The sequence below is a fragment of the Arvicola amphibius genome, chromosome 2 (assembly GCF_903992535.2).
Source record: "Arvicola amphibius chromosome 2, mArvAmp1.2, whole genome shotgun sequence".
NCBI classification, from domain to species: Eukaryota; Metazoa; Chordata; class Mammalia; order Rodentia; family Cricetidae; genus Arvicola; species Arvicola amphibius.
In genome coordinates, this window is record NC_052048.2 from 34,081,121 (window position 1) to 34,108,504 (window position 27,384).

At 48.7% G+C, this 27,384-nt stretch overlaps 1 protein-coding gene across 1 annotated transcript in view; it reads left to right on the forward strand.

The window, feature by feature from the left end:
* The window catches only part of Atp2b2 (ATPase plasma membrane Ca2+ transporting 2), a 319,368-nt gene that overhangs the window by 52,729 nt on the left and 239,255 nt on the right, over window positions 1-27,384 (forward strand). Inside the window, exon 2 of the mRNA XM_038318670.2 lies at window positions 22,491-22,536. The gene's annotated coding sequence lies outside the window, so the exon portion shown is untranslated. The remainder of the gene's footprint in view (window positions 1-22,490; window positions 22,537-27,384) is intronic.

Genomic DNA, 27,384 nt, shown 5'->3' on the forward strand with positions numbered 1-27,384 from the left:
CCAACCCAAAGGCTTCTGGACCCCATTGGTGGATAATTGCAGTCACAACCCCACTCTTGGTGCTAATTTCTCTACTTGGCTTTTCTGACAGAACAGCTGAGGTGACAACCTTAAGGGAGGAAGGGCTTATTTTGACTCAGAGTTTGTAAGGTATCAACCCATGCTCTGTTGGACCTACTGCTTTGGGATCAAGGTGACAGAGTGGATATGATAGAGAAAAGATTCTCACTTGATGACATGGTGAGAGAAGGGGACAGGAGACAAAATGTACCCTTTAAGTGACATTCTTTCTCCAACTAGACTCTATAGCCCAATATCTCCAGTCTCTCAGCAATGTCATCGTATTGTGAGTCCCTCAATGGACTAACAAATTGATGAGGTCAGAGCTCCCATGATCCAATAACTTCTCCAAAATCCATATATGTACTCTGTACTGGTGACTAAGGTCAGCACATAAGCGAGAGAGAAACAATTTCTAGCTTTGTTGACTGGTTTTAACTCTCAACTCAACGCCACCTAGAATCCCTTGGGAAGGATGCTAATGAGAAATCTACCATTGCTTGACCTGGGAACATGTCTACGGGAGATTGTCCTGATTGTAAAGTGATGTAGAAAGACCCAGCCCATTATGGGTGGCACCATTCCCTAGATATGGTGTCCAGAACATCACCACAAGGGAGAAAGCTAGCTAAGTCAAGCAAATAGAACTGCATATATTCATGTTTCTCCACCCTTGACTGAGGAGGTGATATGGGATCAACTACTAGAGTTCCTGTCTTGACTTCCCCTGCCCACAATGGACTATAACCTGGAATTGTAAGCCAAATAAACCCTTTCTCCCCCTAGTTTTCTTTTTTGTGAGGATATTTTATCACAGCAATGAAAATGAAGCTAGAACCCTGGCCAAATATAACACTAACAATTAGGTGTTCTAATTTTAGAGGCAATTTGAGGCATGGGAGGAGATTACACAGGGTCCTTAGAATACCTCAAATACCTCAGCATTTTATAAAAAGGGACCTGAGCACCCTTGGCCTCTGTTTTAGTTAGGGTTTTTATTGCTGTGAAGAGACACCATGACCACAGCAACTCTTATAAAGGACAAACATTTAATCAGGGTGGCTCACAGTCTCTTAGGTTTAGTCCATTATCATCATGGTGCTACATGGTAGCATACAGGCAGACATGGTGCTGAGGAAGTAGCCAAGACTTCTATATCTTGACTCACAAGCAACAGGAAGTGGTCTAAGATCCTAGGTATGACTTGAGCATATATGAGACCTAAAAGCCCACCCCCACAGTGACACACTTTCTCTCACAAGTCCACACCTACTTCAACAAGGCCAAACCTCCTAATAGTGTCACTCCTTTTGGGGACCATTTTCTCTCAAATCACCACATTTCACTCTCTGACCCCCAAAGGCTTGTAGCCATATTGTAATGCATATATATATACATATACATATATATATATATATATATATATATATATATATATATATATACATTCAGTCCAACTTCAAAGGTCTATCATGGTCTCACACATAGTCTATCACAGTCTCAAACTTATTTTAAAATCTAAAGGTCTAAGTCTCTTCTGAGATTCCTGCAATCTTTTAACTATAATCTCCTGTAAAATCAAAATCAAAAAACAGATCACATACTCCCAATATGTAATGGCACATGATATACATTACTATTCCAAAACATAACGAAGGGAGCATAGTGAGAACATACTGGACCAAAGTGAGACCAAAAGCCAGCTGAGCAAACTCCAAACTCTGCATCTCCATGGCTGATGTTAAAGTAGTCTTCAGATATTCGTCTCCTTTCAGCTTTGTTGACTGCAACACTCTTATTACTCTTGAGCTGGTTCCATGCCCTGTTAGCTTTTTCCTTGGTAGGTATCCCATGGCTCTGGCATCTTCAACATCTTAGGGCCTCTAAGACAATCCAGGCTTCACCTTCACAGCTTCATGCAATGGTCTCTCTAGGCCTCCGTTCAGGGACACCCCCAACACATGCCTGGCCTCATCTGCCTTTCTTAGTCCTAGAAGAAGTTTTCATAGTGCCTTTCTTTTATCCTTGACTCTAATGTCAGAACCACGTGGCCAAAGCTGCAAGTTCTGCTGCTTCTGGGGCTGGAACATGGTCCCCTTATTCAATTATATCTTTACCAACTTTCTGTTTCCCATGGTTTCCTTCACTGCCTAAGCTTGGCTGTTCTGGAACTTGATCTGTAGTCCAGGCTTGTAGTGTGGAGGCGAGCAGGCCTGCTTTTCATCCTGCCCGACTCCTGAAATAACAACACACAAACTGTATTCATTTAAACACTGCCTGGTCCATTAGTTTCAGCCTCTTACTCACATCTTGACTAACCCTTATCTAATAATCTGTGTAACACCACGAGTGGTGTCTTACCGGGAAAGATTCAGCACGCCTGACCTGATGGCTGGCTTCATGGCGACTGTCCCAGAGAGGAGAGGCAGGGCAATTGCCCGAGGCATCTGCCTCACTCCCAGCATTCTGTTCTGTCTACTCCACCCACCTATGTTCTAACCTATCAGGCCAAGCAGTTTTCTTTATTAATTAACCAATGAAATCAACAGATTAATAGAAGACCCTCTCCATCACAGACTGGCCTCAAACTCAGAGATCTGGCAGCCTCTGCCTTCTGAGTGCTGAAATTAAAGGTATGCACCACCACACCTAGCTCTAAGCTTTTCTTTAATTTCTTTCACAAGTTGGAAACTTAGCTGAGTGAGATCATCACTCCCTTTATTCCATTTCTTAATCTGTTTATCTCCTTGAACACAGGATTTAGCTCTGTCCCACTTCCTGGTGTTCCTTTTCCCAGTCTGTACATTTTGTATTTTTATTTGTTCAGCTTGTTCCTTTTCATTATAAATCTTTATTAGAGTTGCCACTAATAACTGCATGACAGAGTCTTTACTAGGCTGCTTTTAGAGTTCTTCTGCAAACAGAATTAATCTAAAACTCTTCACTTTAGCCTCAGGCAGACTGTTCAGACAGGGGCAAAAAGCAGTCACATTCTTCACCAAAATTCACAAGACCAACATCTAGGCCACATACTAACATTCTTCTCCTCTGAAACCTCTCGATCCAGGCACCCACAGTTCAAATCACTCTCAGCACCACCATCGTCCCTGATCATACTAGTATGGCGCATTAAGCAGCATGTAAAGCATTGAACTTTTCTAACTCACAGTCCCAAGGTCCATATTCCTTCAGACAAAAGCATGATCAGGCCTATCACAGCAATATTCCTGTCCCTAGTACCAACTTCTGTCTGAGTTATGGTTTCTATTGCTACGAAGCAATACCATGACCACAACAATTCTTAAAAAGAAAACATATTTATTTGGGGTGGGTTACGTTTTCAAAGATTTAGCCCATTATCATTGTGGTGCAATATGGTGACATGCAGGCAGACATGGTGCTGGGGAAGTAGCTGAGAGCCCTACATCTTGACTCACAGACAACAGGAAGTGGTCTGAGACACTGGAACACTGGACATGGCTTGAGCATATATGAGACCTAAAAGCCCACTCCCACAGTAATACACTTCCTCCAATAAGGCCACACCCCCAATGGTGCCACTCCCTTCTTTCAAACCATGATAGCCTCTCACATCCACAGAGGTCCAGGAACCAATCCCTGTGGACACTCACGGGCCACCACACTTAAGTCAATGTCCCATAGAGTTTGAACTTTTCCAGTCTGGCTGGCGACATTAAGAACTATTTCCATCTGTCTGCTTGTCAGATTTGCTCCCTCCAACACCACTGAGTGGCTCTTTCCCAAGTCTTGGGTTATTTTCTTGCACATAGGCCTTGTCAGCTCTGAAGCAGCCTGCTAAAGGTGTCTAGAGGGCTATGTAGTTCTCCTTACCACTACTACCAATGCTGCCGCCACCACCTTTAGTGTTCTCTCTTAGACAGGCACTGGCCCTGTTCTTTCTGTTTCCAGTGACCATATTGTTCAATGCCTAGAGTCCTGTGGTCTAACTTTCATTTCATGTATTTTGCCTATCCTTAATTTTTTGTAAAATCTTAGTTTTGGATAAAATCTGTAGGGTAGTGTGGAAATTCCATGAGTTGTTTAAGTCAGAAAATCAATGAACCAACTTGGCAGTCTTTGTTAATAGAAGATTTTGTTTTGTTTTGTTTTGCTTTGGTCTCATATGGCCTTCAACATCTGAGCCCCTAGGCTGTAGTGAGCTGAGTCCCCCACGTTCTGCACGTAGAAGGGTTGTTTAGGCCTGAAGCCAGCCCCTCCCACCAATCCTGAGATGAGAAGCTAAATGGTTCCTACACATTTCCCAGGCTCCCCTGTTGGCATCTCACACTCCTGTATACAGGTCCCTGACTCCCATAGTCAGGAGATCTTGAGTGAGGACAAGATGTCTGAGGAGTTGGGAGTGAAGCTGAGAGGCAGCTGTAGGCTACAGACATGGGCCTAAGGACCAGGATGGGATGCCACTTTCAGGCTGATCTCCTCCCTGGCCCTTGTGTGGTCAATAGGCAAGATCTCCATGTGGTGGTTTGGATAAGAATGGCCCTCGTAGACTCATGTGTTTGAATGCTTGACCCATAGGGAGTGGCACTATAAGTAGGTGTGGCCTTGTTGGAGAAAGTGAGTCACTGTGGGGACAGGCTTTGGGGTCTCCTATGCTTAGGATAGGCCTGGTGTGGCAGTCTCCCTCTGCTGCCTGCAGATCAAGATGTAGAGCTCCCAGTTCCTTCTCTAGCACCACATCCGCCTGCATGTCACCATGTTTCTCGCCATGATAATAATGGACTAAACCTCCGAAACTGTAAGCCAGCCCCAATTAAATGTTTTTCTTTATAAGAGTTGCCATGGTTATGGTATCTCTTCATAGCAATGGAAACCCTAATAAGACAATCTCATCTTCCAAGTCTGGAGATGTATGTTCCCTGGCCGCTGAGGGACAAAATGCATGTGTTCGTCACACTGGTGATACCACAGCTCCCCTGCTCCTTCTTACCCTGCCCCTAAGGCTGAGAAGAAAAGCTTTGGAGCCATGCTGTGGCTTTGCTCACTCCAACCCTCGCTGATGGACACTAAGCTGTGGCCAGGATATCCATGAAACCCCAGGGAACTTTTGTGGTGGCGGCTGACCTGGTCATTGTAAGGCTGGCAGGATTGATGATCATGACTAATGACGTCATGCTGTAAAGACAGAAGTAAGACTGTGTGGAGGGACATCTGTAGGAATAACGCTACCTGGGAAGTTCACCAAGGCCAGACCAGACTTGGCAGAACATCCTAGACCATGCCCTCTGTCCCTTGGGTCCTGGTTCTCAGAGTATCAGAGCAGGGAGCAGGATACACAGCAGAGCTTTTAGCCACAGGTGCAATGGAGCTAGGCAACCATATAGCCTTGGTGTTCCCAGACTGTCCTCAGTGGCATGGGCTAGATACATATGGGTTCGTGCTTGTGTGATTCTGAGTCCAACGATTCTGGAGTTTGTTTACGATTCTTCAAGCTTGTTTTGTGGATGTATGTTTCATCGCATAGGTAATGGGGGAGTTTCTACCCAAGGCTCAAAACTGGAGCAGGTGCCATCCTTGGCTGGTAGGAAGATGGCACACACCACAGGGTTTCCCACTCTTGTGAGAAGTAGAAGCCAGGCAGTCTACACCTGACCAGGTGCTTACCACATCTTTACAGTCCCCACTGACCACTCCCTACAACTTCTGCCTCAAGATTACTCCAGCCACCTTCCTGACTCCTGCTACCGGCAAGGTCACAAGGGCGTCAATGCTGAGACTCTTGAGTCCTGTAAAGTGCTGTATTCTCTCAGATAGGACCCACCCCCTCTGACTTTCACTGCAGGGCCCAAAACCATATGACAGAGTATGGAACTAACTGCACATGATGTTTTACTAATGCACCTCCAAAGATCGTGACACTCAGCACGTAAAGCCTAGGGTATATACGGGGAGGGGGGCTTCTGTACCAATCTATCCCCTCACTCTCAATTCCCTAACCCCAGAATGTCATTGTTAGGTCATTGTCAAGGAGATCAGAGAGGCTGGCATGCTATCAGTAGACAAAGTCTTAGGCTGAGGACATCAATGAGCTTTTATGGTCAAGAGGCTCACAAGGCTCCTTCTGGGAATAAAGCATGCTATTGGGGTACAGATGGCCTCTGTATTCTCATCTTCTAAATTATCATATGGAATCAGTAGTGACCCAGATGGCCAGTACTGGACTCCCAGCCTTCTAAGTCTGGGCTAAAGGCTTCCTGTTCAGTGGTCCCTGATAGTCATGTTCCCATAAGGCTAGGGAGAAACCTAGGTCTTGTCTCAGTATTGGGAAGATTGTAGATGGCTTGGGATACCCATGGGAAGCCTTGAGAGCCATATTTTGAGGGCAAGTGAAGGGGCGTGGTCAATCGGCAGTTAGAATTAACCAGACTAGCTTTAATATAAAATATTCAACTTTAATAAAGGGAAGAAGGGGAACTTACAAAACCAGGGTTCCAGCGATTCAGGAGCACAGGAAAACAAAGAGGAAGCGGGAAGTGCACCCACAAGATTTATAAGTAAATCTTGGCCTTAGGGGACACACCCCACAAACAGAATGTGATTGGCTGAGCTTCCCCATCAGGCAAGAATTGCTTGACCACTTTTTGGATAACACCCAGTACAAGGTGGATAGGATCACAGCTCTGCTGTGACAGGTGTTGGGATTCCGGGAGTCAATGTCTCACTGTGCAAATTGTAGATGGAGCGGCGGGGCTGTGTCCCACCACCCGGCTAGCTTTACCCAAAACAATTACACAGAAACTGTATTCTTTTAAACACTGCCTGGCCCATTAGTTTCAGCCTCTTATTAGTTAATTCTCACATCGTCCTTTAACCCATATTTAGTAATCTGTATAGCACCACGAGGTGGTCGCTTACCAGGAGGGATCTTAACCTGCATCCATCTCGGAGAGGAGAAGCATGGCGACTCACTATGGCGACTGCCTGAAGCGTCTCCCCAACTCTGCTACCTTTCTCCCACAATTCTGTTCTGTCTACTCTGCCTACCTAATTTTCTGTCCTCTTAAAGGGCCAAGGCAGTTTTTTTATTAATCAATGAAAGTAACACATAGACACTCCTCCATCAGCAAATACCACCAACCAGTGATGACTTGGCTATAAACTGGTCATGTGGCCTCAGTGGCTGTGTAGGTTGGCTTCTTATCACTGTGGCAGGTGTCTGAAGGAGCACCTTTTAAAAAATGAATTTTTTAGTAATTTTTATGTATGTGTCTGTATGTGGTGTGAGCACAGGAGTGCAAGCTCCCACAGAGGCCAGAGGCCTCAGATTCCCTACGCTGCAATTACAGATGGTTTTGTACCACGAGACACGGGTGCTGAAAGCCAAATACAGGTCCCTTCCGGGAACAGTAAGCCCTCCTAACTGCTGAGCTCTCATTCCTGCCCTGAGGAAGCTCCTTAGAAGAAGGAAAGTTTCATTTTGCCTCCTGCTTTGGAGGTATCTATCCATGGTCAGCTGCCTCCGTTGCTGTGGCTCTGAGAAGTACCACAGAGAGGGAACATGGAACACAGCTGTTCACCTCATGGTGGCCAGAAAACAGGAAGAACACAGAGAGGGGCCCAGGGCAGATAAAGCCCCCACTATACACCCCAAAGTGGCCTACTTCCTCCAGCCCAGCACCTCCAAACGTCCCTCAATTCCCAGGAATGCTGTGGGATTATGGCTCTAGCAGTAGCTTTATCTTAATCCACTGATTAGGGCAGAGCCCTCTTGAGCTCATTCCCTCTGTAACTGGACCCACCAGCTGGGGTTCAAGTCTTTAACACATAAGCCAGGGGAAAACACTTCTGATTCAGACAGGCGCCCTGTGTCACACTCAGGAGCATGAGGCCTGCTACTACAAAGGTTATGGCTAAGCGTTGTGGGGAAGACAAACTTGCCCACCATCCTTGTGGTCAAAGCCCTGCAGGCTAATACAGGCCTGGCCAGCACCCTGGCTGGCTGGGGGTTTAGAAAGGGAGTACAGTGGGACAGGAGGAGAGAAGCGACTGCCAGTAGCCACTGTTCTGCCTCACTGTAGAACTGAGACTGGTCCAGGGAACCTACAGATGCATGTCTGATGCTGGGGCGCTCACACTGTCTCTGATGCTGGGGCAATTACACTGTCTTGGCTTCCTCGCTCAGCGTTGTTATTTCTAAAGCAAGAACAGTAAAGATTTAGCTGGTCCCCTTGTCTGGGGGACCTGGCTTTTCTTGACATATCAGTAATCCCCAAAGTGTGTCATTTCATCAAAGTCCTTATTTCCAGGCCAGATTTGGGTGTCGCAGGTTATCATCTCAGTGACTCAATAGGCTGAGGCAGGAGGATTGTAAGGTCAGAGGTTGTCTAAGCTACAGAAAGTTCAAGGCCTGGGAAACTTAGGGAGACTTTTCCAAATTAAATGTAAGGACAGTGGTAAGGATGTTGATCAGTGATAGAGCATCTTTAATGGTGTGTGTAAGGCCCTGGTTTCATACCCCATCAATAAAGAAGGAGAGGGAGAAAGATAAGGAATAGGGAATAGGGAAGAAGAAGAAGGAGGAAGAGGAAGAGGAGGAGGAGGAGGAGGAGGAGGAGAAGGAAGAGAAGGAAAAAGAGGAGAAAAAAAAGAAGAAGAAGAAGAAGAAGAAGAAGAAGAAGAAGAAGAAGAAGAAGAAGAAGAAGAAGAAGAAGAAGAAGAGGAGGAGGAGGAGGAAGAAGAGGAGGAGGAGGAGGAGGAGGAGGAGGAAGAGGAGGAGGAAGAAGAAGAAGAGGAAGAAGAGGAGGAGGAAAAGGAGGAAGAGGAGGAGGAGGAGGAAGAAGAAGAAGAAGAAGGAGAAGAAACAAAAGTCCTCTTATAGTGACTAATGGGTTCCTTCCTGGCTCCTGTTTATTTACAAATGAGGGTTCATTCACTTCAAAGAAGGGACTGTTTCTAGCATAATTCCAGCAGGAACTAACCTGAATAAGAGAAATAGATCCTGTCAGGGAGGTTGGGGAATCTGGCATGAAGGGACTCATGTCTACAGTCATCGGTGGCAGCAGTCTGGCCTGGAAGCCTCTCCAGTGTGTGGATAACATCAGCGTGTGACTATTCCCCTGGTGGTCCTGTAAAGGTGGCTGTGAGCATTTCTGTTTCAGAGATGAGGAAAGAAAAGCTGAGAGCTTAAGTCACCATCCAGTGTCACACACAGGTGGCTGAGCAACAATTCCACTTTCTAGGAGTCATGGCAAGCCCCTGCTTAGACTATTCTTCATCATCTTCCTTTCATGATATTTCGCAGCTTTGACTCTTGGGTTGCGGTCAAGAGACACATGGAGACCCTGCATGCATGTCCTCCGATAACCCCCAGCCAGTAAGAGTGCAGTGGGACAGTGGAGGTGAGCAGGGCAGCCACCAAGCTGTCACAACACAGGGACCCAGTGACAGTGGGGACCAAGCCAGGCCCTGTCCAGCATGGCCTTTATAGCACAGAAATATCCAGATCACTTACAGGGTCCCCAGTAAGCTGGTTAGTTCTCTTTCCACCCATGAAAGCTGAGGGAGGCCTGGGAGGGACTAGTTGGTGCCCTGCATTCCACTGTGACAGGGCCATAACCCAAATCCAGGCAGGCTGAACCCTCCTGTGATGACATCCTGTGATGACATCACTCACTGAAGTCACTGAAGTCACTGAAGTCACTGAAGGCTTTGCCTTGAAGCATTTCATCAATAGATTGTCAGCTCACCTGGAGAGAGCCCACCAAGCACACAGGGAGGCAGAGAGGCAGAGGTGCACACCTGCAATTTCAGCAGAGGCAGGGGGGTCAGGAGGTTCAAGGTCCACCCAGCAAGTTCGAGGTCAACCTGCTCTATGCGAGACCCAAAAAGCAAAGAGTTTCTAAATCTGCCATGTGCCAAGCCTACGTAACAAGGTGAACAAGGATAGGTCCCTGTCCCCTCTGAGCAGGGAGAGAAAATGGCTAAGGACCCTTTCAACATCTCAGAGTACAGTGGCCTACTCCAGTGGCAAATGAAGATGTCCCAACCCAGGCTGTGAAGAAGGGGTCAGCAGAGAGGAGTGGTAGGGACTGTGGCCCCCCTAAGAGACCATCCACACTCAGTGCCAGGCTGTGACAGCTTCAAGCGGATGGAGATCTAAGGGCCAGGTGTCCCAGTTTTAAGAAAATACAGAAATCCACAGTTTTCTGTGAATTTCTAATATATATTCAAACCCTCCAAGCTAGCAACAACAAATCATGTGCCCATTATCCTGTGGGTCCTACCTACTGCTCCTGAAGTACAGAGAAGACTTTTCCAGAAACCACTGAGAAGACAGAGGCCATGCCATGTCTGGGTCCATCGCTGGACCATCAGCCCAGTCCAGTCCTCCTGGTTCATTCAGCACTGGGTTCCCTCCCTTCTTATGGTGTGACAGTATCTCAGGGTATCCCCCCGCCCCTCCCGGTGTGCTAGTTCCCTGACTCTTCACCTGTCAGGAGAGATGATTCAGTGGTTGAGAACACTGACGGCTCTTCCACAGCCCCTGGGTTCATTTCCCAGCACCTATATGACTGCTCACAGTTGCCTGTAACTCCAGTTCCAAGGGATCTAACATACACTTCTGACCTCTATGGGTAGGCATCAGGCACACACATGGTGCACAGACATACTTGTAGGCAAAACACTAATTACATATAAAATATAATAAATCTTTAAAAAATTAAAGAAAAGAAACCAGGATGTTAATGTTGCAACACTTTCCAGACACTGAAGGCCACAGTCACTCCTGGCTATGTTCCATATGCAGTTTTAGCTCTTGCTTAACAAGGTCTCATGCCTCCTCCTGCAGGTGGAAGGGCATGCCATACATGGTGTCCCCAGGTCTGATCCGCTTAGGCTCAGGACCAGTGCAGGGCCACCCAGGCAGGGTTTAGGTCCTCTCTATGCCCACGGTACAGAGAGTTATCTGTCCTGAGTGGCCAGAACTGAAGTGTCCTTGATTAGACAGGTGGCAGAGGAGTGAAGAGCTCTTGGCATTGGGTGGAGTTGGGTGTGAGTCCTGGTTCTCCCCCTTGCCAGCTGTGTAACCCAGAACAAATACCTTCTCCTTTCTAAGCCTCCAGAGTCCTCATCTGCAAAATGGATTGAAGGTAAAAACCTACAGAGTTTGTGTCTCCCTGTTACTAGGCTGTTCATAATAATGTTAATAATAACAACATCAGCATGTTTCTCTACCAGTTAAGAAACAGGAAGAAGGGAATAGCACCAGGTTCTGCGAATACCTTGCTCTGCATGATCCTTGCTTTAAATCTTTAAAGATTTGAAGGACTACTAAGTAAGGCTTACCAGGAACCAGGCCCCCTGCTGAGTACCTGGCAGAGACAGACTCATTTGATCCCTGCCACCACCCTAAGCTGGAAAACCATTTGAGGAAGCTGAGGCACCAAGGTGGTAGGGGTGGTGTCCTTTGCGGCCACATCAGACATGCAGCTGGCTGCAAATCAATCTGGCACCTGTCTCAGCTCAGAACCACCTTTGCCTTTCTTTTCTGCTCCATTTACTCGGAAGCATGGGTTCAGTTTGGGACCATGCGCTCACAGGAAGACTCCAGGGAGGCAGAGATTCCAATCGCAGCCCGCCTTCCTTCACCTCTGTGGCGGGCTGACCTCTCACTCGCCAGTCAGCCACAGGAAGTGGAGTGCACAGGGAGTGTGGCAGTGCTTTTACATTCTAAACAAACCTCAATCTTCACAGCAATAATGTCCCCTGAGCTGAGGAAACGGGCCTTGGAAGTTCAGTAGTCATGATAGAGAAGCTGTTGCCATTAAAGCCTGGAAGTGTTGCCAATGAGCGAGCATTCAAGAGACTGGCTCAAACCAGCACAGAGCAGTGCCCCACATGTAGCTGTGAGAATGCCTGGTCAGTCCCTGGCGTGGGGGCTCGCTGGGCACCGGATGGCATTTAGTGGCATTCCCTCAGGCCTGGCCTGCGGTCTTGGCAAGCTGAGGTGGGTATGTTTACTGTGAGGCGTTGAGCTAAGCACCGTCTGTGCATTCCGCCCCCACCCATGTGGGTTGAAAAAGGATTGCTGCTTGGCAACATTTTGTTTCAATGAATCGAAGCCAGGGATTAATAGCGTTTGGGAGCTGAGCTGCCTGCTTGGTAGGAGGTAGAAAATAAACAGAGCTTGAAGAAAGTTGATGTGTGCAGTAACAGCTTTCAGAACGAGCATGCGCAGGTAAGGCTAAGGGTGCGCCAGAATGCCCAGAAGTGTTCTGGGTCCCATTCCTGCTTGACAACTTCTCAGCTGTAGGATCCTCAACTTGTGACTAACTCTCTGACGTGGTGGAGACAGGATGTCCTATGTGTCAAATGGCATTCACAGAACATCTGTAGCAATCCCAGCCCTGGTCTGTATTTGCTGGGAAAGTCCACTATGTAAAAGGGTCATGTCTACTGATGCCTGCTAGGACAGTCACCCAGGCTTCATGGAATCTGAATTTGCAAACTCACCCATTTGGTGTATGTGGTTTGCAATATCAGGCATGGTGCTCTCCTGGCCATTTGTGGTCACAGGCAAAGTGAAAAATGAGTCACCTGACAAGCATGCTCCCACTTAAAACAGAACAGGGTCACATTTGGCCTAGCAGAGACAGCTCTCATGCTGTGAACAAGTATGCTCCTGGTGGTCTCTCCACCATTTCCTTATCCTTTGCTTCATGGTGATGGTGTGGTGGTTTACTACGGCTCCCATACAACGTGCTGTGTTCTATGGCCCAAGAAAACCGAAAAGGTGTGTGGAAGTGGACTGTGTTCGCGCAGACGTTAGAGTGCTTGCTGCTGTGAGTTAACACCAATGAATACATTCCCTATGCCGTGATAAGGTGTCTGAGATGATCCAGAAAGGTGTGGTGGTTTGAATGAGAAAGGCCCTGGTAGGCTCATGTGTTTGAATGCTTGGTCTCTGGTTGGTGGCACAGTTTGGAGTTTTAGGTGGGGAGCCATGCTGGAAGAAGTATACCACTTGGGGCATCAGGGGAGCTTTGAGTTTGTAGCTTTGTCTTACTTCCTGTTTGAGCTCTGGGCTTCCTGTGTGTGGTCAAGAAGTGAGTTTCTGCTTCCTGCTCCTGCCACCATGCCTTACCCACCATCATAGACATCTAGACCACTGGGACTCTAAATCAAAATAAACTCAGTCATTGTGTTTTCTCATAGCAACAGAAACATAAGTACCCACAGAAGATTTTCTTTAAACTGGAGAGATGGCACAGCCTTTAACTGCTCTTGCAGAAGACCTGAATTTGGTTCCAATCACCTATGCAGACTGTGTAACTCAGAACCTCCTGTAACTCCAGACCCAGGGGATCAGGTACCCTCTCCTGGCCTCCAAGGGCACTGCACTCATGTGTACAATGCCCATCCTCATATCCACACAAATAAAAATGGGTGGGGGGAAGGAGACTCACAAAGTTTCGGCTGAGTGTGGTGTTACACTCCTATAATCCAGCACTAGGGAGGCAGAGTCCGATGGATAGTGGGTTCAAGGCCAGCCTGGTCTACATAGTGAGTGCCAGATCAGCCAGGGCTACATAGTGAGTTCCAGACCAGCCAGGGCTATATAAGGAACCCTGTCTCAAGAAACCAACAGAGGGTTTGCTTTAGCTCACATCTTCAGTACCTGACTGCTTTATATCTGTGGTAGCTCAACATACCATGGTGGGAGGGGAAGGGGACAAGGGACAGAAGAGAGCCATTCACCTCATAGCAGGTTAAGCCATAAGAGAGATGGTAGGGACAAGTAGGGACCAAAGATTACCTTCCAGGGTACATCTTTTGTGGTCTGGCTTTTCTCCACCTAACCCCAGCTCCTAAAAATTTCACCAGCCCTCAACAGCTCAGGACTTGGGGAGCAACTTCAACACCAGTGATAATGTGCATTTTAACAGCTAAAAGTGCAAGATAATGTTCTCTTCAGTGGCATCGAAGGGGCCTAGCCCTGTGTTTCCCTGAGAACAATGGTCTCAAACTGGCAACTCCTATTCCCAGTGACTTCAGAGGACAGCTTCCTTGAATCAGAGAACTCAGAGTACCAGCAGAGTTTCTATGGTTACTGTTTCATTGGTTTGGTTTCATTGCTTCTCTTTTGCTTTTGTGACGGGAGTTTCACTCTGTAGCCCTGGCTGGCCTGAAACTCACTACTGTAGACCAGGTTGGCTGCTACACCACCATGCTGGCTTTAAATATTTTCATGTCTTGAAAAAGAGTTAGGCCAGCTATGTAGATACACATCTATCATCCATACACTGGAGAGGTAGAGGCAGGAAGATCAGGAGTTCAGGGCCATTCTCTGTTACATAGTATGTTTGAGGCCAGCCTGGGCTACGTAAGACCCTGGTTACAGGGTGTGGAGTATCAGAGGAGAGCTGAGACTTTCACATTTTGACAGTTACTGAGATGGTTGAGTACTTTCAGAAAGACAATGAAGGGAGGGTATAGCCTATGAAGTCTGTGCCCAGCACTGTTAAGGCCACTACCTTGTTCTATGGATGTCCCCATCCACAGCTGTCACAGTCAGAGAGAGTACAGTGGAGCTCGGGTGGGTACTAGATGGCTCCTCCTCCTCACTTCTGCATGGCAGCCACCTGGGTACTAGCCTCTCCTGACTGCTGTCCTTCTGTGGCCAACATTATGTCCTGCCAGCCCGAGGATGTTCACTTCACGCTGGCTTCCTGGGTCCCCTCTCCTCCATGCTGCTGTCGCTAGTCCCCCTTTTCTGCTTTCCTCCTTCTCAAAGATGACCCCATCTTTCTCAGGTCCACCCTGTGGGGCTCTAGGTGCAGGCCCCTGCCCACATCTCTCTTCTTGACAGATACCACATGGCCCCTCGTTCTTGACTTTAACTAATGGTGGTCACTCAAGTCCAACATACTGCACCCCATCTCCCACAGGGCTGTTGTGCATAGCAAGCCTGCCCCGTTCCCAAACCCACTCATCTTGCACTGACACCTGTGCCTGCTGCATCTGTCTATCCTTGAGCCCCACTATGTTACTTCCTAATGCTACTGTCCCCAAGAAAACATGTGTCCCTGTTGTAGCTCCTATTTCACCTCCACTTACATAACCTCTCCCATTTATTTGACTACTGGCTAAATAGGCATCAGACCCTATGCTCTGCAAGGCCAGACCCTGGGGATGCCTAACATCACTGTATCCCCAGAGGACATGGTGGGCCTGACACATTGGAGGCACTCAACAGACACACCATAGGTAAGAGGACACTGGTGTCTGCTGCACCTTGGGGAGAAGCCTAATGAGTAATGCCCCAGCCCACCCATGCAGTGACCAGACATGTCAGATCTACTGACCCTGTCACAACCTTGCAAGTTGTCACAAAAGTGAAGCTTTGCCTGTTGGAAGCAATGAGACTTGCAGCAACAGTTAGAGCACACAGCCAGCGAGGGTTGAGGATGAACTTGAGTCCTGACTTGGCTGACCCAGAGCCTGGGTCCCTTCCTGCTGTCTCTGCCTTGTGCTTTCATTCTGTTTCTTTGTAGACTTTGCTGCTGTTTGCAGTAAGGGGATGTTGCCACTAGGGCCTAAGCCTCTGGCGTCACCCCTCTCCCTGCCCTTTTCCCTTTATTGGAACTGACTCCAAATGCAGCGCAAGCTGGAGCCCAAGCCTTCGCACATTCCTGCAAAAGGAACTCTCCACACACAGCAGCCAGTCTAGTGGCAGGCTCAGCATCCCTAGACAGCCTTGGCTTCTCTCATCCATGCAATACTGAAACAGTGAGGTTTATTTGAGCCAGTCTTCTCAGTCTCCTGTGCTAGACAGGGGGAAACTGAGAATCTTCAGATCATCTGAAGAGAATCTGTATCAAAAACAAAGGAAAAGCTCCCACTCTGATTTCAGGCCATAATATCCACCCTGGCCTCATGAATTCCCAATAAAAGGGGAAGGAAAAGATGCTGTATCTGACTCTCTACCATGGGATCAGAAATGTCACCCCATAATTCTCTTGTCTCCGAGAACTTTTTTCTAATTCTGTAAAGAATGGAAACATTTGTGGGTAGATGAAATGGGGCAGGCGATCCTAAGTGACCAGAGATGTAATTATTCACTTGTGTATCCACGCATCCATCTACCATCTGTCCATCACCTTCTCTCTCCGTCCATCTACCTACCGTCCATCCTTCCACTCTAATCATCCACCTATCACCTATTTATCTTCCCATCCATCATCATCCACTCTCATCTATCCATCTTCCGGTCCCCTCATCCACCCATGCACTCAGCCATCCACCATCAGTCTACCCATTATCTGTCCATCCACCCATCCATTCACCTCTTCCTTCTTCCTCCATCCATCCATTCACCCATCTCTGTCTGTATCTCTCCCCATTCACCCATCCATCTACCCACCTGCCCACTTTTCTCTCCATTGTATGTCTGTCTTCTATCCAGGCACCTGGCCACACCTTTTGGTGGTTGTCACTGAGTGCTGACTCTGTGACTGACTTTCTGGGAGATGAGCAGGCTCTCATTTGCTGCCTCCTCAGAGCTGGTGAGACCTGGGACCAGGGCAGCACAGGGCCAGAAGCCTGTGTTTCCCCTGAGCTGAGATGGTTGCACTAACAGAGGGGTCTTCTCTTGTCCTCACAAATAGACAACTAAACAGGAATGTGCGGTCGTTGGTCCTGAGGGCTTTGTCCCAATTCTGATGGTGAGCACTGACTACTGTTCCCATCAAGGGTCCTGACTCCTGTATGGGCACTTAGTGTACCTGTGGGAACTGTGGCAGATTCCCAGAGTCCAGTCTTTCACAGGCCTCTCCATAGCTGCCAATCAGACTGCCTACGCCGAAACTCCTGCCTGGTTTTATTTTGATTTATATAAGCTAGGTTTTTTTTTGTCGTAGTTATTGTCGTCGTCATTGTTACCAAAATAAGCTTATTTTAGAATTGAAACATCATTGCTACCATCAATGAACAAAGCAGCAATCATAAATTGAAAACAGTAATTAGGAAATTTGAAGAAAAGCCTATAATCCCAGATTTTGGGAGCTGGAGGATCAAGAGTTAAAGGTTATCAACTATAAAGTAAATTTGAGGTCAGTCGAGACAACATGAGGCCCTGACTCAAAAACAAAATAAACAATTGAAGAAGGCTGGCTGCTAGGGTCCTTAGATTAAGGGTGGTCAGCAGCACTTCCTGTCAAAGAGGCCACGCCCCCTACTTTAGAATGCTCCTCCCCAGGGAATTGGCCCACACTCAGCTGACAGTACACAAGGGGACAATGGAGATGGGTCACCACTGCAGGTCCCTGAGTGACATGGGGCCACTTCTACCATAGGGGAGCCCTGAGTGCTGCCCTGACCACTGTCTTCTGAGTCATGTGGATACCCTTGCGCTGACCACACCAAGACCTCCAGGAGGCTGAGGTCAGGAAGTGGAATGGATTCTGTAACCCAACCTGGTGGGTGTGCATCTGGCCCTGACCTCTGAGGAAAACCAATACAGAAAGCGGAACCCAAGCCTAGCAGGTGTCAGGTGTACCTCCCACAGACTTTGACCCTGGTCATGACACCCCTGGTCCCTAAAGCCATGTCAGTGTCAGGCCCCCAGATGTGCCCTTTCTGAATGCCTCACGTGCAGCCAAGTCGAAGCAGAGAGAGACACTTTCCTTGGTGCTACCACTGCTCGATGACCCATACAAACCCTTCCCTCCCCTGGTAACGTGTCTGAGGAACCAGAAGCCTCAGGTCTGGGCTGATCTCCAGCACCCTTGCATGTCCCATCACCCTCCCTCAGAGCAGAAAAAAAAAGCTAATATCAACTGTGTCCCTTATCTGGAAAAAAAAGTCCCATGATGAACTCCAGTTTCAGTGGGTATTTGGGATCTGAGAACTGCCACTGGCTCTGTTCAGACACAAAGACTCCCACTTTCTCCTGTGATCTCGGCTCCCGCCTGCTGTCAGCCAAGAGGAGGGTTGTCCCTGCCCAGTTCCTGTCCCAATCACAGCATCCCAGCTAAGGAAGGAGGGGCAGATGGACAAGGGCTAACACCTGTGGCATGCTACACATCTCAATCCATTCTTCATAGTTCCACCCGGTCGTGGCTGGGAGAGCACTGGGAGCTGCTTAGAACCCAACACTCACCCAGGCTACCGTGGCCCTAGTCACATGTTCCAATCCTGTTGAAGCAGTGTCTCCCGGTTGTTCCTCCTAGGAGCTCATGGCCTGCTGCTGCAGAGAAAATATACCTGCTTGTGAAATACAGAGATTGGGAGGTGGAGCGCGTAGGAGCTGGGAGGGGGTATCCTCTCGTCTTGGCCAGAAATGAAACAGGAGCATTGTGAAGAGGTTGCTCAGAGAGGGTGAAATTCCACACCCCGGATTCCTATTGGCAGAGTGGGCAAGGTGCCTGAGACATCAGTGGGGCCGCCTCTCCTCAGAGCGCGGCCTGAGGAATGCTGGGTGACTCCAGAAGAGATCCGGAGATCAGGTCGGGATGGGAAAGGCTGGCCTAGGCAAACTGAAGCCAGACAGGACTTGTCAGAGAGCCGATGTGTCCGTTTGTCCCCAACGAAAGGGGCCCACATGAAACAGTCCTTTGGGCACTTCCATTTGTGGCATCAGATTTAAAGAAAGCTAAGGATTGGTGTTTCCCCCAAGTTCCTTCTGGTGACTTGAATGTAGCCCAAACCCCAGCGCACAAACAGGGATAAGTCAGAGACGGGCTACGGCTTTCCCAGCATTCAACCAGAAACAGGCCAGCCCTGAGATGAGGACCCAGGGCTCCTGGAAATAACCTGTTTGGGTAGATGGGCTGGGTCTTTGGTGCTACTGGCATGTGAAGAAATAGGATTCACATGAACTGAGACAGTCATGGAGGAGACAGGAATCAATGAGTCAATGCCCCAGGACTTTATGGACCAGACAGCCAGTTGCATGCTAAAACCTCATTCTCTCACTGTCTGCCCAGAGGGGACCTCAGGGGTCCCCAGAGTTAGTCCCTGTGGACTTGGAAAGGGTGATTGTGCTTTAAAGTGTATATCCAGGCCCCCTCTTCCAAGAAGCCTCCTGATTGGCCCCACACCACCTGTGGCTGGAGAAGGGAGACTCACTTAGAAACAAAGCCAGTAAATGATGATGTCAGGCTCCCAGCTCTGCCGTTTCCTCTTCCTGGTCCCTGGTGGCATTGGTCCCCTGCATTCTGGCTGATATCAGAGGGGCCCCACTTCTCTGCAGCACTAACTCAGCTGCCCTGAGGCCTGATCTTCCACAGGCTGGGGTCAAGGCCTGAGATTCAACTGTGCCCCAAGGCTACTGCCCCCCTCAGTCAACTGACTGTAAGGGGATCCGGGTGATAAGGGTTCACCTGCAGTTCAGAAGGGTATGGAGTGTAAGTTGACGGATGGGTGTGACAACCTCTGGCTCCCATTCCTACTTCCCCATGCTGAGACTCAGCTCTGTTCCTTGGGTCATCCCAGAATCTTCCATGCTAAAGGTTGGGGAGTGGGTCCCCACAGCAGCTCCCCTCCCAGCCTTTGTCATTATTCATGGACAGAAAAAAATGTGGTTACAGGTCCATAGCCATGGTCAGCTAGGACAAAACCCTGGCAGAGATGACACCCAAGAACTGCTCTCCCGGGCTGAGGGACAGGGTCTCCTTTCCTCCATAATGAAAAATTCACCAGCCAAGGCAGTTAACTCATCAATTTTTCATCCCAGTCCTTGCTAGGGGAGATGGGGCACCACTGTGAACCAGACCTGGCTGCCTATAGCCTGGGAACAAGGCGCCTATCTCCATGAGCTCGGAGCCTTAGGTAGGGAGGAAGCCTTTGGGGCTTCCCAGAAAGGGTCCTAGGCAGGACAAGTGGCCAAGTCCACACTTTCTTCTTGATATAGGAGAGGGTCCAAAAGGAGTATGTGGCTAGAATATTACTCAGCCATAAAAAAGAAAGAGATTCCCACTGAGCAACAGGAGAACATTAGGTTGAGTGAAATAAATCAGGCACAAAGAGACAAATTCTGTCTGTTCTTAGCTTAAAAAGCCGATCTAGCAGAATAGAGTAAGATAGTAGTTACCAGAGCCTGGGGGAGGTAGGTGAAGGAGACAGGATCTCTATGGGTGCAGGGTACCCATGGGTAGGAGCATCTGCTCACATCTACAGAAAGTTGACTGATGGCCATATAGTGTGTGTTTTGATATGACTAGCTGAGAGGAAGATGAGTGTTCTTAACACAGATATAGTGAATGCCTAAGCTGCTGGGCATGGCAGTGACCCCATCAGATCCACACACATGCTAGTCCTGTGTTGAAGTATCACACTGCACCCCACGAATTTCCAGTCTGTCTATACAGAGCAAGTGTCAGAAAGCATCACCATGGCCACATGGTTAGCACTTCTGTGTGTGGATCTCAACTGGGCACCACCTGTGAGGACCCCTGTGCAGGACAGGCCTGGCAGCACTAGCTGTCTGCTGACTATGCTCTACTGCCCTGGGGCTGACCTGCCCTGTCCGCACATGCTCCACAGCTTTGCTGAGACTTTCCAGCTGTATTATAAGATCAGCAGTATTTGCTTAAGGATCAAGAGAGGCTCCAGCTCAGCCTAGCGGTTGAAGGCAGCCTTGCTGGAGCAATGGCTTTGGAACAACGAAAGTCAGAGGCCACCAGTAGGGAAGGACAGCCTGCAGGCAAACAGACCCTTGGCTCTGCCACTTCCTGGCCACTGCAATCCCTACCTGTCTCCTCAGTTTCCCCAGCTGTGAAAGTCACGTGCTTGGGAAACATTTGGCTTTCCTACGGAGTCTGGTTCTAGAGACCTGGAGGTGGTTACTGGCCAGCTGCTCATCTTCTGCTCAGAAAAATCTAAGGAGGGCGTTCAGACTACCTGCTCTGGCCTGTGTCTGCCCTTCCCACCACAGGCCTAATCTTCCTCGTGGCTTTGCACCTTGGTCTCTGTAAACTCGGGCTTTTCCAGGAAAAGAGAGCGCCCAGCTCAGATCTAAGAGGAACAAGAAGCGGTGCCATGGCAGGGAAGAGGCAGTGAGGTAGCAAGGAAGATTAAAGGGCAAGACTTTGAGTGGAGGAGGGATGAAGAACAAGGCCAACCATACAGGCTGAGGCCAGTAAGCAGGGCCAGAAGGGTGGGAGTTCCCAGGGCTGACAAATAGACCCAGGGTGGGACCAGCTTCAGGGACTGTACGGTTCAGTTACCCCAGGCTTGGGGACAAAGGGTATGGAGAGAGTGGGTTCTGTGTGGAGTAGGGAACAGGGATGCAGGTTCATAGGGGCACAAGGCCAGATGTCGAGGATTTGCCCATCAAGATCTGCTGCTTGCCCGTTCTCAGTCTTGTCATGTGCTCTGGAAGTGTCCTGAGTGGACTGCGTCACAGGTTCCACCCCGTTCTTCCTGCTAGGCCTAGCCCGTGAAGAGCTCTAGGAAGAGTGAAGTAACGGTGTGGGTGGAGGGACACTAACGTCTGCAGTCTGCTCCTCTTGCATCATGTGGGACCTGATGTTTGTCTGGCAGCAGCTGTCTTTCCTCACCACCTTCCCTGGGATTCAGTGTGGTACCACCACCCCCATCCAAACCAGGAATGCCAGGAGAGGAATCCCCACCTGCGCTGCCAAGCAGCCCATCCTGGGAGGCTTCCCGGATCCTGCCTATACCTGTTAAAACATCCCCTCTTCTCAGCCCTCCCTAGATGACACGGTGGCCCCAGGACCCTGATTGGCTCAGTCCCCTGGTCCCCAGAGCAGGTTATATGCATCATGTCCTTGGCCCGTCTCACCTCTCACCTCCCCAGGGACAGGGCTAGAAATCTGAGTTGCCAGATCTAGTTGGACCCATCCCCCTGGGGTCACACAGTGAAAGGAGAGAACCGACTCCCGCAGGTTGTTATTTCATACATCATTGTCCTGGTTGGTTATATCTCAGCTCAACATGAGCTAGAGTCATCTGGGAAAAGGAACCCCAATTGAGAAAACGTGTCCATCAGATTTGTATTTTATTGATTAATAATGATAATATTGTTAATTAATTAATAATAATCATTGACATGGGTTGATCCAGCCCACTATGGGTGGTGCCACTTCTAGGCAGTTGGGCCAGAGCTGCATAAGAAAGCAGGCTGAGCAGTAAGCCGTAAGGTACAAGCCAGTCAGTAGCGCCCCTCTACTGCCTCTGCTTTGCTTCCTGCCTCCAGGTTCCTGCCTTGAGTTCCTGCCCTACTTCCCTCAGTGGTAAACTAAGACCTGATAGCTGTAAACTGGAATAAACCCTTTCCTTCCCTTTTGGTCATGAAGTTTTACACACCAATAGAAACCCTAAGACAGCCAGACATACACAAAACAAATAATGCTAACTTTTTAAATTTAAATCTGAATCCCTGGCTGCCAAGCTCCCTGATGTACCTTTCTGGTTTTGTCTTCCTGCAGGGTTCTCCACCCTCAAACTGTGGACTGACAGCAGCCAAGGAGACAGGTGAGTGAGTGGCTCGCACCTGTGAACACATGCCAGTTCTGATGACGGCGTCGACTGAGATTTTCAAACCTGTATGTGTGTAGCCTGCCACCTAGAAAGCCGTCTCCTTCCCCCAGACCCTGCACAGAGAGAGAACCCGAGAAAGGGGTGTGGAAGCTACAGTCTGGGCTGATTTTCTGACTCCGGCTGGAGTTCTAGGGCCCCTGGGGCACGTCTCTCAGACAAAGAGCGGTACGCTTCCATGGATATGTGGCCATTTCATCGATCGTTTACACTGTGATATCTTTTCACTGCATTTTAAAAATAAATCAATTTCAGATTCATTTTCTATTATCATCTCATTGAGGTCAGCACACCCACGGACTTTTTAAAAGCGAGGGTGGAGAGCTCAGGAACTTGAGAAAGCAAAGCACTGTGCATGGAATACGCTCAGCAAGGACTAAGGAGCCTGCAGAGGAAAATCCCTGGAGCCCACCGGCTGCTCTGAGCTAGGCACTTTTGGCCTCTGTCCTGGGCAGGACGAGAGCTCTGTGGGCTAGTCTGGTCCTTTTGTCCTCTGTGAAAGATGTCTTAGGCTCCCTGGTACTTATTTACAAGCAAAGAATTAGAGACACAGTGCCTGTACCTGGAGGTGTAGCTGTTTCTCCCTTGGCTGGAAGGTGTTTGTGGAGCTGGCTCTCCTCCCAGAGGGAAGGGGTGGTAGCCAGAAGGTGTTTGATAGGAGGGCAGCCTTCTCCAGCTACCTGACTGACTAGGGGGGGCCTAAATCGGTCCTCAGCGGCACACTCTATAGGGAAGAAGCCTAGAAACTTCCATCTGATCACCCATGGGGTAACTGTGACAATTCTTAGTTAGACAGCCAGAAGGGCAAGGATGGCATCTATGTACCATGATCCATGTAATCAACATGCATGAAGCTAGTCTTTCTCTCTGAATATCGCCTGCACCAGTTTAGGAAGCTTCCCCATTTGCAGTAGATATATCTGATTAGATGGGCTCCAGCGGGGGCCAGGGCTGTGGGAGCTAGGATGCCTACTGCAGGCGCGTGAGAGTGGAGGAGCCGGGCCCCTGCTCTGATGTGGTAGTCACGTGAGCAGGTCATGATTGTTGTCTGTACGCTGAGAGGTTTAGCACTTCGACTTGGGTCTGAGAACATGGCAGGCACCTAAGTCAGGGGCTTCTGACTTTCTGACTTCTTCCCATGAGGGTGTAAAAGGAGTCTCTCTATCAGCTCAACCTGAGGACAAGGTGGGAAGAGACTGAGGCACAGACCTGAGGTCAGGCCTCACCAAGAAGGACTGAGTGGCTCCCAGGCCCACACATTGTCACCCTTCCTGGAGATGACAGGTAGAATGTGCCTCCCAGTTTCACACTTTTCTCTCCGGGAGGATGTTGATGGGTGTTTTGTTTACCTCCTGTCTTTATCTTTGTGGCATGTCTAGTCAGTGCACCCTCTTCTGGCTGTCACACAGCTGTCCCCACAGTAGTGGAGTTAACATAGCCAGAAGAGCAAACAGATGGTGGGCAGGTTGGCCACTGCCAAGTCCCCACGATGTGGGCCTCCCCAGCCAAACCTCCCCAGATGTAGGGTAGCCCCATTCTCCAGCTTGGCATACCAGAGCCTTGCCCTGCATGTAAGTAAGAAAGCAAAGCAGGCACTGTGGTGGCCTGAGAGCTTCCTAGAGGTGCCCTGCCCAGATCCTGGGGCCAGGGTAGACATCAATATGCTTGGATCCTGCCCCCAAAGCATTGTGGGTAAGGTGTGAGCCCCTGGTCTTTTGAGCTCATGCAGAGCTGTATAGCAGACACTCAGACTGCTCCCTCTCTATCTGCAAAATGGCTCTAACTCCACAGTGTCATAAAAACAGCCGGACCACCCCATTCCCTTCTGTCCCTTGCTCTTCCCTCCTGTCCTTCCCTGGCATTCTCACTTAAAGGCCACCTTTCATTTTAACAGATGATGGGAGCCACTTTCTTGTGCTGACAATGGACACAGATGCCCCCGGTTTCTTTTCCTTTTCTCTTTTCTCTTTGGAAATGTTTAGAATTGTGTCTCGGGCCAGAGGAAATAGCTGCGCCGTCGCTCTACAAAGCACCATAATGACTAGAAAGCTTTAGCGTTTCCTCTTTCAGAATGTCAGTAATCCCTAACTAGTAATCCCACTTCCAGGAAGCCCACCCCGAGGAAGCTGCCTGAGATGCGTACAAAGATGCATTCAGGAGGATGTTTATCGGGGCGTGTTTATATTAGTCAAAAATAGAAACAAGTGCATGCCCAAGTGGGGCAGATTGCAGCCTCTACTGAGCCACCTGCAGACATAGAAAGTTCTGGAAGGCAGCCATTGAAAACTGCTTGAGAGGAACCTTCAATAATGTAGGGAACACCTTCATATTTCAGAGTTAAGAGAAAAGGCAGTTTGCCAAAATGTTGTTTCTGTAAATATATGGGAAAGAACACAGGGTAGAAAAAACGAGCCAAGGAGGAGGGAGAGGAAGGGAGGGAGGGAGGGAGGGAAAAAGAGGGGGAGGGAGGGGGAAGAGGAACTGAAGAAACTCATATACAACTTTGCAGGGGCATAGGTGGCTCATTTTCTTTCCTGTGCTTCTCAGTGAACCCTCAGTTTCCCCATGGTGTTGTGCTCACCGTGTTCATATTCACAGAACGGTCACAGTTCAGCCAGGCATCCACCCCACCTATCAGAGTCAGTGGGCATTTTACACTCTGTTGTATAAAATAAATGGTTAGTCTGATGCTTTTCCTTCTAGAGTGTTTCTTTTCTCAACACCGTTTTTGAAGATGTTTTTGTTTTTATTTCACGTATATGAGTGTTTTGCCTGCATGTATGTATGTGTATCATGTGTGTGAAATGCCCCCTGAGACCGAAAGAGGACATCAGATCCCTGGAATTGGAGTTACTGACAGCCGTGAGCTGCCATGCGGATGCTGGGAACAGAGCCCAGGTCCTCTGGACAGGCAGCTAATGCTCTTAACCACCGAGCCACCCCTCCAGCCAGCCACCCCAAAGCCAGTACATTCCTGTGGTCTCCATCCCACAGTGGTCACTGGCTTGGAGAGTGTGATTGTGCTGGGCTGCACCAGGGAAGGTGTGACATAACCGTAGGAGTTTATTTTCTTGTAATTCCAGAAGCTGGGAGTCCAAGTTCAAGGTGTGGCAAGTTTAGTTTCTTCTGGGGATTCTCTACTGATGCCCTTGCCCAAGGTCTTTCTAGGTGATGCTGATGTCCTTCTTTTTTCTTGCAAAGACTGCTTGGATAGGATGAGAGTCCACATTCCTACCCATTTTAAGTCATATCTGCCTCTAAATGAGATGGTTTACAGTGGGGTTCCATCCTGACTGATGGACACATCGGTACTGAGAATGTGCCAGTGTACCGCACCCACTGAGCATCATAGTTCATAGCACAGCCTTCATGCTGCGCAGGTCGTGGCTCCCTCGCTGATCACAGGGTGTCGTGACTGAGTGCCCTGCCCAGCATGACCAGAGACTGTGCCACCCTGGAGTAGCTCAAAACAGGTCCAAATTCAAAGTCAGAAGCACAGTAAAGAGGAAAATCTAATTTAAGTCATCTTAGGTGAGAGAACTTCTGTACATAGACAGGTTCTAGAGAGCAGGGGCTTGGAAATTGGCAAGTAAACTAAGGGGAGCATTCAGCCCACAGCAGAGGTGGCATGTCCCGGTGACTATGACCATTTATTTGGCACAGCTATTCTGAGTTTGGAGCAGAGGCAGGAGGAGGTGAGTTGTGGATGAGGAGGTCATTCATTGTTCTCGCTCAGAAACTATTATGAGGTATGACAGAGGCCCCCAGTGAATCCTGTACATGGCTAACTTCAACCTATCTAGCAAGACCAGAGACAGCAATGTGAATGACTGTCCCCAAGTAGGCCCATAGCCAGAAGCAGGCGTCTGAGAGCTACAATAAAGCCACTCAGTGTGAGCAAGTTCATTCTGTTACAGAATTCTGAAGCACTTTGAAGTAAGAAGCCTTGACATTAAAGACATTAAACACTTACAGGGGGTCTAAATGTTAAAACCCAGACCTTAAAATGTAATTTCCCCATGCCAACTCAAAAGCGATTTTGATTTATAAAACCAGGGGTAGAGAGAACAGCTGTATTAGTCATTCTCTGTTGATGTAACAAACTATCTAAGACTGTATACTTTATAAAGAAAAAGCGCGTGCTTGGGTTTCAGTTCAGACCCTCCTGTTAATAGTGACCTTTGGATCCTCCAGTTAGGGTGGAGGTGGCAGCTAGTTTATTTCACCTTCAACCCCTCAGCGACTGTCACAGCAAATGTCCTGTGTGATGCACTGCTACAGTTTCCATGTGTCACCTCATCACCCAGCGTTCTACTGCTAGAAACTGCCTAGTCCTTCTGCGATTCTTTCCAGATCCGTGTGAATAAATCTTTACTTAAAATTGGTAGGAAGGTAAAGTGGTGTGCAGGGTAAGAGGTCGTTCAGGAGTCTCCTTTGCTAGCAGTTTCTAGGAAAAGCAACTGTTGGCCTAACCTTCCCTCCCTGAGCCACTAGGGGAGCACAGGGGTGATGGGGCAGATGTGCCCCCAGGGAGGTCACTGTTCTTGGGGAGCAGGCTTTCTATTGGCGGAAAATAGACCATGAGCAAGTGCACCCATATGTGTCAGATGCCCCGACCATCCTGAAGAAGGCAGCAGTGAGAGGAGAGCAGGAGGAAGGGGGCGGATGGGAAGGGGGAAGGGGCTTTTTGTGTAAGGTTGTCAGATGGGCTTTCTTGCCTTTGGGGCCAAAATGAAGCATCATGAGGAACCAGAAATACACTTAGGCAAAAGTAAATAGCACACC